The sequence below is a fragment of the Drosophila novamexicana genome, unplaced genomic scaffold (genome assembly GCF_003285875.2).
Source record: "Drosophila novamexicana strain 15010-1031.04,08,12 unplaced genomic scaffold, DnovRS2.1 tig00001209-arrow-arrow-pilon, whole genome shotgun sequence".
Classification (NCBI taxonomy): domain Eukaryota; kingdom Metazoa; phylum Arthropoda; class Insecta; order Diptera; family Drosophilidae; genus Drosophila; species Drosophila novamexicana.
The window spans coordinates 1,133,174-1,143,109 of record NW_020824843.1 but is presented as its reverse complement, the minus strand read 5'-3'; positions in this window follow the sequence as shown (position 1 = coordinate 1,143,109).

Below are 9,936 nucleotides of genomic sequence, written 5' to 3'. Positions count from 1 at the left end.
AGTTGAAGGTCAGTTCTTAATCAGAGCTTCCATGTGCATTTCTCGCCATTAAGTCAACTGTCAATTTAAATTTCTAGAGTATCTGACGTTTTTAAATCTCAGACTCTGTCATTGCCCCGTCCACTTGATGTTAAGAGGGCAGCTATATAGTAGCCAACTATCCATTTAGCAAATTCCATCTGCCTGCAGCAAGTTGTTGAGTTCTTAGGAAGCACTTGGCAACAGTTTCAGTTTCAGTTGCAGATTCGGTTTCGAGCTTGAAGCTTCAGTTTGAGTTTTGCAAAGTGCATTAGACAAAGTAATCGATACACATTTCATAGCCCGTGCTTATTTGCTGGCTAGAAATAAGTTTTTAAAAGGATTTTGGTGGTGCCCACGAGTGCATTAAGTAGCTGCTGTAGCGATAAAGTTACTTTAAAATTGCGCTCAAACAGTTTACAACTAATACTAAATATCTACTGGATGCCTAGATACATGTACACATTAATGTGACTTATCAGTTTCAAATTGAAATATTTGCACTTGAATGAATCCGCACGCGTTTCCTTCCGGTTTTGTTGAGGCCTCGTCTGTCTGTCTGTGTTTATTTTATGTGCATGTGTGTGTGTGAGACATGTGTGCGTGTGGATGTGTGACTGTGTCTGCTCGTTTTGCTTATCGAATTTGCGTAGGTAGCAAAGGCATCTTTGCTGAACAGAATGAGAGAACTTTCTCCTCTCTAGCCGTTTTAATGCCAGGTAAGGTAAACACTTACGAAATGAATTAACTTTAAGCCGCAAAATTTGTGCCCGTATGTAACTCTCTTTATGTAATGTATGTGTGAATTTGTGTGTGTGTGTGTGTGGATCTGTGTAGCTGTTTGCTCTTGTGTGCGTGCGCACATAAATGCTCGTAATTGTTTATTTACATAATCTGACGTTAGATTAAATACGCTTTGATTAACGATGCACAGCGACGCTGAATTAAACTGTGGACATTAAATTTTGACAGCTACAATTTTAGATGGCACACACACACAAGCAGATACACACACACACACACAAGCACACACACATATATCACATAAATGGATAAATAACTATTAATTTAGTTATTTAACTTTTCCATACGACAGCCTATTTACGATATTAAATTGACTGCACGTTACGTATAATATGTAAATTGCAACTGACTTATTAGGATCAAGAATCTTACGCAAGCTACTCATATTACAAGTTCTTTGCTCATTTTACTCAAAGCACACAAATATTTTTTACAAAAACTTTTGTGCCAGCTAAAAACTTTGTAATTTTAACGTATTTTATTTTTGAGACTTTTTTATTTTTGGTTTCATTTTTCTACGCGTTTTCTTCTGATTTAATATGCGGCCTCCACTTTTCTGCACAATTGCGAAAACAAAAATTTGACTTTACTTACAGCTCAGACGCTGTGGCCGGGAAACTTATGCAAATGACTTATACAGCACATTTCTCTTGTGATCCCCAATTTCTCCCGCCTCTATCCAAAGCGAAGTCAAATAAATGCGAACTTTTGTTAGTTTGGCTTAAGTGCCGTGCCAAAGGTTGGCGGGGGCTAAATGCTGGGTTGGATTTGCTGGGGTCAGTTCTCCTTGTTTTAAGAATAGAGAATGAATGGGGGAATTGCCATAAAAATACAAACGCCATTGAGTACAATGCTGAAATAACTCAAACGCCTTGGATGAAAAATATTTGGCTGCATTTCATTTGCATTTCGCATTTCGCATTTCGCCAAAGGGGCTGCCAAACATTTTAACAACTCTCCCAAACACGTACAGCTAAACCAGAAAGTGAGACAGAGAAAGAGAGAGAGAGAGAGAGAGAGAGAGAGAGAGAGAGAGAGAGAGAGAGAGCGGAAGATGTGGCAGCAGATAAAGAGGAAATCTTAACCATACATTGCAAAATCTCAAGACCCTGCCAGCCAATTTGTGGCCACTAATTCGGTCGTCTTGAAGCACTTGTGTGTGTTGTGCAAGTGCTGCGAGTACGACAAAGTACTCGGCAGACTTTTAACGATGTCATCGCTATAAACTTGAGACCCTATCCAGCTCAATCTACTTTCTCTTTTGCTCTCTTTCTCCTTGTGTCTCGTCGCGCCCCACCCAGATGTTTCTTTATCAATTACGTTGGCTTTTTAATGATTTCGGCTTTGCTAAGAGCGCAGCAGAGTCCTTTTGGCCCCTGCTCATTTTCTTCTTACTTTCCGCGCTGTTCTTTGCTTTTCTTTCGCTGACAAGTGCACATTTTTCTTTGCTGCCACCACACCACTCCCCGTACGCAAGACCAAGCAGCACTCATACGACGTTAGCTGTTTTATTGCTCAAGAAAAAGCAAACTTTGTGCTGCTTCTTTAGCTGAAAAAAAAACTTTTTTACATCTCTTAGATTTTTTTATATACATACATATAATTTTTTTTTTTGAGTATCGACCAAGTTTGAAGAATGCAGCATTTCATCTTTTTTCTGTTTGCTCAGTTAGCTTTTCAAATTATTCAGCCGTAAACACTTGTGAAAGTGCCTCCTTGGCTTTTCTTTGGATTTCCTGCGTTTTGAGGCTGAATTTTTAATTAATTAGTTGGCATAATTATAATTCGCATCGATAGTAAAATAAAAAAACAAATTATTGTGTATAAAAAAAAAAAATATATATATATATTATGCAATTGAGTAAGGCTTAAGTTTGAGTCCAGTTTTCATTTTTAAATAAATTTTATTTTAAATGAAAACTTAGCTATATTTGTATCATTGCAACTTGTAAAATCACAAAGTAGAAATGCGCTTCCCTTTGATCTTTTTATGCCAGCTACATGTGTAGGACTGCCTTTATATGAAGAATTTCTATGATATCTCGCACAGTGCATCCCTTTGACTGACATTCTTTACAAAATTACAGATTCCTCTTCATGTGTGCTTTACTTCAATGTCCATTCGTGGCAGAAAATTCATATCGCACTGCGATAATCAGTTACACATGCGAATCTACCGTCAAATATACAAGTATATATCACTTAATCTAGGCAAAGGACTGCTGGAATGGGTTGGAGGAAGGCAACATACATAGCTGAGCTGAACACGTTCTGTAAAGAAGCACAAGGCGCAAATGGATGGCAACTTGTTGCAAATGCTTATCAATTAATAAACATCATTGCCTACTTTTTTGCGTTGGCCTTCCCCCAGGGAAATTCATTCGCTGCTGCCCTCTCTCTTGTCTGTACAAGTATTCGTATTTGTTTATGTGCTGAGCTTTTATTTATTACCAGCGTTACGCTTTATCCCCATCATTTATACCAATTTGGGCCAAATAGTTGCCATATGTAAGCAGCAGGCGGCCACTGAACAACAGCTGGTTATTTTATGTCCGCGTTAGGCTTCAGACGTAGTATTTAATACAAATATACGTGATTCATTTGCTAGCGTGTTTTAATACTAAAGGATCCTAATTGAAAACAAAAATAAAAACAACTTCACTAACACAGTACTCTAATTTCCACGTGAAAATGCACAGACATGTTTGCCAATGTGCAACCGAAATGTATTGGAAGGGACATATTAAACTAAATTGTTTTAACTTTTTAATTTAATAAGCCCGAACCTCGAGTCAGCTAATAAACTAATTATATTAATTGCAATATATATATAATGCCCATATTACACAAATAGCTTTAAATACGCTCACAATTTTTGCGCATTATTTATGGTATTTGTGTTTTCAATCAGTTTTGTATAAATGCAAATTAGTATTACAGCCATATATAATTTGTAAATAAAATTGTCTAACATTATTTTAAATAATCTTTGATATGATTTAAAGCAAACGTTTTTAAGCTAACATTGTTTCGTAAACTGCACTCCAGCCGCGACAAAACTTCCCCACATCATGGCCAACAAGCTAAGATACTTTTGAGTTCTGTGCTGTGTAGCAAACCGACAACAATTAGGCAACTTTCAGGGTCTTGTTTAATTGTTCTTGTCGCATACATAATAAACTAAACTGTAGGGAACTTTCACGCTCAAGTAAAAGTGCTTAGGCACTTTCTGCCTCTAATTCACTTGAGGCCGTGGAAGGAAATAGAATAAATTAATATTGGCCCCCGAACGGGATGCCGCCAGCTGTTGCCTGGGATTTTGGCTGGCTTGTGCTGAACTCCAGGCGGCCGTGTCCAGTGCGTAATTAATAAAGTTATTACCTCCGACGGGTTCTCCGACTGGAAACAGCTTACATGTGAACACCATTAAGTTGTAATTATGGCCAGTTGGCGAGATGCGGCAGGCTTATTGCCAGGTTTATTGGAAGCCTCTCGGGAGCACACAATTGCAGCAAAGTAAACAGAACACTTGAGGTATGGAAACCCCCAAATTGAGAAAGTAATCATCAGCACGCATTGCCATTTATTTCTGCAAGTTGTTTGTCAAAAATGAAAATGGTTTATTCTTCTTCTATTTTAATGCCGTTTATTTGTGCTCCTTAAAGTGTGCTGCTGTTTCTACTGATTTTAAGATACAAAGACATTATACTGTCACATTTTCGAAGGGCAGAGACAATATTTTGTATGCTGGCGCTGAGTTGTATTTTAAGGAATGATAAATCAAAACCCACGCACAACAAGGCGTATGTGAAATGCTTACATCTGGCAGCTGACAAGCTAATACAGCTTATTGAAAAATGATTGCATACTTTTCGGTATGGCAAAAGGCTCGCCAGCAAACCACAAGACCTGTACCATGGCAGCTATCTATTCTAATGATTTATGCTGCCGCATTTCATTTATTGCACATAATTCGTGGTAAGCCAGCGCCGCTCGACGGGCCGGCTTCATTTATCTAAACATTTGCAGCTTTCGGCTGGCCAAAAACCATTTGCTAAATAATCGAATGCCATTTTTTAGTGTCGCGTAAATAATATTTATTTACCAGCAACGCCAAAAGTAAAACTTGCACGTACTTCACCTTCGCATTGGCAGTTGGCTCGGGTAGATGTATGGAGGGGACTTGTCGTTAACATATTGTGGCATATTTATTTCTTTCATCCCGCTGCTGTCGCCATTCTCTTCGCACGTCAATTTCGCCAGCAGAGGAGAAAAAAAAAAATAAAGATGGCAGAAAGCAAAAACAAAATGAGAGGCAGCCAAAACGAACGAATTCCTTTTGTACGTGCTCTTACATTTCATTGTTGGGCTGCGGGAGCTGCCGCGGATGGCAGGCTAGGCGCAGGGGTGCCATCAGTGGCAGCAACCTTCAAATGTCGCCTCAAATGCGACTCGATGTCGATACAATAACATTTTGGCCTGTATTTTCTTTTAGAAGTTATCCATTATGTGGGGTATTCCGAAATAGTCACTCAATTTTGTGGGAAATATTAGAAGTAGTTCGATAAAAGATATTAACGCAATTCTTATGTATTTAGTTTATCTAAGAATATTAATGTGCATTTTATATTATGTATACATTTAATTAAACAAAATAATAAAAAAGATCATTGTTATTAATGTCTTCCAAAATTCGGTCTGTTTAACTTTTATGCTTGATGATTTAGTAGAGTATTTTTGTCACATACTAAACCTTTATTTTCCAGCTTGCTTCATTTTGGCTTTCGTTGTTTTTGTGTATTTTTGCCGCTATCGCAATGTGGCATGTCAATTTATTTGTCAAAGAGAAAAATAAGGCAGGTAAAAGTGTAAGCAGGTAGAAAAGCAATGGCAATAGCTGAAACATAAAAGCGTCACAGATACGAGAGCAAACGACGAAGGCGAAAACAATGACAGCCTTAAGTTGCCAGCTATTCTGGTATGCATGCGTGTGTGTGTGTGAGAGCCCATGTGTGTGTATATGTCCAATTGGGGGCGTGACTCGTGTGTCTAGTTTGTGTGCGGCTGTGTGTGATGGCAGCTTTAAGCACTCGCGGGCTATGCCTGCCAGCAAAGCAATCGATATTTATAGTTATGGTAATCGCATCGAGAGAATCGAGAAGCATGCCCAGTCCCCGCCCAACGGATGAGTATCACGTTGGCCCAAAGATAAGAAATAATATCGTACATTGGCATGAAAATACATGCAGGCATATAAAATGTTAGACTCCATCATATTTCTCGGTTGCCGTGACACCAGGGGTGAAGCTTCCTACTTTTTTTTTTTTTTTGCTCTGAATTGTAGCATTTAGTTTTAATCTATCAATTTTTAGAGCAAGCATATTTTTACTTCGTTGGGAATAAAGCTGTGGCCCTATGATGCGTGTGGTAGGCCATACTTGGCGCTCTCCACTTCCTTGCTAAAATGTGATATGACAGCTAAGAGAACTGACAGCTTAAACAGTCAGCTCTAATAATAAAACCCTGACACGAATTCCTAATGGCAGCTCAACTGAAGACAGCTTTGTTAATTAGGATTACGCCTAAGGCTGTACATTCGTTAATTATAAGCAGCGAAAGGTTAGCAAGAGAAAAAGAGTGTGTTATTTTTTAAATTCTTTTTGCTAGACTCTATTCTATAACTATATTCTAAACAAGACGTGTTTTCAGTCGTCAATCATGTGTTAAAATATTCTACACGTCTTTCATGATTGGAAACATCTATTAAATTATTCCACACAAATTACTCGAACCTGCTAAGCATTGTGTTTTGCCCATGACGCAGTTGTCGAAGTCTTAGATGCTGCTTAGCAAATTTTCACAGATCATTTTCAAAATTTGCTTCAATTGGCAGCTTTTCAATGTTACACTGCAAAGAATTCTGTATGAATATATTTTAAAGCTGTGTTTTATTATTATTTGAAAAACACCGAAAGCCCAACATACAATTTTAGAATAATTATCATGAATGCTGTACAATATTCAATTGTATTTTAAAATGCGTTTTTTCTTAGTGTATCAACTGTGAGTCATTTGCAGCTCTCATTCAATTGACTTTGACTGCGCAATGATGTGAACCGTGTAGATGCTTAACTTGCTCAGCTCATTTTGTCGATAATGTGCTGCATTATTGACAGTTTATTAAATTGATTTCGTTTCGAATTTAACAAACATGTCATGCTGCATCGTCATCGGTATCATCATCATCCTTAACTTCATCATTCGAGGCGCACGCACAACTTGCCATGACAAAAGCAGCTTCTCCAGTTGCCGCCACCCCTAAGCCAATTGAAGGTTTTCCCCCACAATGGAGAGTATAGCTACCCGGTATGCTGCTTCAACTCATATGTGACTTTTTATTGCAAATGTCTGCTTGTGGGTGTGTGCTGGGGCCAAGTTAAGTGCTCATAAAATATTTGCAAATGTTTCTACTGCGCGCCGACACACGACATTTTAAAGCATACTCACGGGCGTTGAAAAATGTTGATTTTTTTGGTTTCTAATGCTGTCAATTAGGCCCTGTAAATAGTTAAACGCTTTGCCAAACAATGGCCCATTAACAGACACAAGCTCTGCAATTGTGCTTACCTCCAAACTCAACCAACATGGCTACAAAAAACAAAAAGTTCTTGTTTTTGCTATTCCCGATTGTTGGTTTTTCACTTTTTCGACTGGAAAGTGGTCAAAGTTTATACGCTCAGCGCGTGTCCATACGTAATGTGTGTGTGTGGACATTTATCCACAATAAACTCTCATAAAACTTTTTCTTTTCCCTGTTGCCTTTGCTGCCAAAACATTTAACAAATTAATTAGCCAAAGGAACGAATCATTTTGCATTTGATATGCGAAAAATGCGAAATGCCACATTGAAAAGTTTTTGAGAAAACAATTACAAAACTGGTCACACAACTCGGGAACTACATAGTTGGATGTCTAAAGAAAAAACATGTCCCTTTGAAAAATCTAAAAATAAAATTGCACATGCATAAGATATTGATAAATTGCGGATATTCATTAAATTCAATTCCCTTTAGAAAAGGGAATTTTAGTTACAAAATATTTTTCAGCTCAAAAAACAGAGGCTGAAGCAACGAATGAAATCCAAAAGCAACTAGTCCCTGAAAACGTATTAAAAAAAAGGAAACTAAGGTCCTTAATTAAAATATAGCACAAAGCCTGAAAGTTATGGAAATCCGAAAATACGCAAGAATATTTGTATTTGCTAACTATCATTAACTGCTTCTACCTAAAGTGAATATATTTCTAAGGCACATAGCTTTTTGTTTTTTCTCTGTATAGGCGCTATTTGTTCAATTCATGGAGAGGAGAATCAAATACACATACATGCACAGATGGAAGCAACAACAAGCATGGGCAGAACGACAGCCCATTTGTAGTGTTGTCTATATGAAGTATTTGCCAAGTAGGTGGCTCTGGTGTAAAACAGGAAATGAAGTATACTTTTAGGCGCACTCCACGCACGCAAACTAACACCCATACCAACATACACAAAACACACGCACACAACGTATACAGGCAGATACGTTTACATAAGCAGAACGACGTGTGTTACGTACAAAATTGTTATTTATTTTTTGAAGTGCTTCGCAAGCATGTGTTTGTGTGTGTATACTTGAGAGCAGGTGGCCTCGTATCTGTATCTGTATTTGTATCTGTGTACACACCCGCAAATACATTTGGCGCGCCCACTCACACACACACACACACACACACACACACACACATGTAGTGCGTTCTGCTACATTGTGCATCTAGTTTGCTATTCGCCGTCACATTTGCCAAATTTACCGTGTAATTATCAGCAAAAACGAGAGACGCGTTTAACGCTACCCAAAATGCAACAAGAAATGCGCAAATAAAACCCCTACCTAGCAAGTCTCTCCATGCTGTCTGTTGATATGCAAATTTTGTAGCTTTTCATATCTTTGTATCTCTGTTACTGTTGGCTTTATTTGTTTGTCTAACTGGCAAGTTTGTCCAGGCGGACCGACGGATAGACCAGCCGAGCGCCTAAACGTTTGAAATTCGTTTTGAATTTTCATTTTCATTTCTACCTGTTTTTCTCATCACGTAGAGCGGAGCTTTGGTTGACTGCCAACAAATGCAACGAGACCAACAATAAAGCAATACAAACGTCAGCAGAAACGAATTGCGAATAAAACATTATTTTTAGTTACATATTTTCAGGTTGTCTATTTCAAATAAAAATTTAACATGCCTCTTTTGTAATCTGTAAGCATTACAGTAAACTATATATTTTGATTTTTTTTCTCATATATTTTTATATCCTGAACCCATTAAAAATGGGTATAAGGGTATATTGTATTTGTGCAAAATCCAAATGTATGTAACAGGCAGAAGGAAGCATCTCCGACCCCATAAAGTATATATACTTGATCAGCATCAATAGCCGAGCCGATCTAGCCATGTCCGTCTGTCTGTCAGTCCGTCCGTATGTATGAATGCAAGGATCTCAGAACCTATAAGAGCTAGAAACTTGAAATTTTAGATGTAGGTGCTCCTAGTGCCTGCGCAGATCGAGTTTGTTTCCGATAATCGATGACTTACGCCATTTCTAAGCAATCGATACAAATCGATATCGATATCCTGTTTTTTGGGCAATTTTGGTAAATAATAAAAGCTAGAGTCACCAAACTTGACATATAGCTTCTAAAATAGAATATATATATGCATTTGATGTTGGAAGAAGAGGGTTCAGGGTATTCCCTAGTCGGGAGCTCCCCACTAGAACCAGTTACTTGTTTGATATGTAAAATTGCGCCTACGCCACTTGTTCACTTGCCGTTGCCTGTGGCTACTATAATGTAATCAAATTGAGTAATTTTTCGATTTGCACAAATCCATTTGCAAAATCCCGATACGCATAACAAAGTCAGCGCTAAGCGCCCTTGTCAGTTGATTTAATTATGCAGAAAATATAAGTCGCGTATTACGTAATATTGTTAAAGTGTAACACAAAATCTAAATAAATTGCATACATAATTTATCAAAATAACTATTGACTTAAACAATCGCGATTGGTTCTAATGGCAT